Below are 330 nucleotides of genomic sequence, written 5' to 3'. Positions count from 1 at the left end.
ACTACCAGGAAGACCCAGGCACCCGGGAGAACATAGCTTCTGTGGAATGTTCTAATGCTGAGGGGAACTGCTGTGAGACCAGCAAGTCTGATACATGTTTCTGCCTTTTTTCTAGAGTAGGAAGGAACAGGCAGATTGGAAAGTGACAGCGCAGTGACACTAGAAGCGTCTTTGTGGGACGCCGAGCACCTGACTTAGGTGAGATGGTGGATGACAATTCTAAGAGAGAGGAGCTCTCCAGAACAGCTGTTACCTGGGATAGAGACTGTTACAGGACTTCCCAGAGCCTTTTAGCACTCACAGCTGGAACCAGCTTTCGGGAGAGTGACC

The sequence above is a fragment of the Callorhinus ursinus genome, unplaced genomic scaffold (genome assembly GCF_003265705.2).
Source record: "Callorhinus ursinus isolate GAN/ISIS: 27379988/994484 unplaced genomic scaffold, GSC_fseal_2.0 scaffold16, whole genome shotgun sequence".
In the NCBI taxonomy this organism is placed as follows: Eukaryota; Metazoa; Chordata; class Mammalia; order Carnivora; family Otariidae; genus Callorhinus; species Callorhinus ursinus.
Note: the sequence above shows the minus strand (reverse complement) of the source record.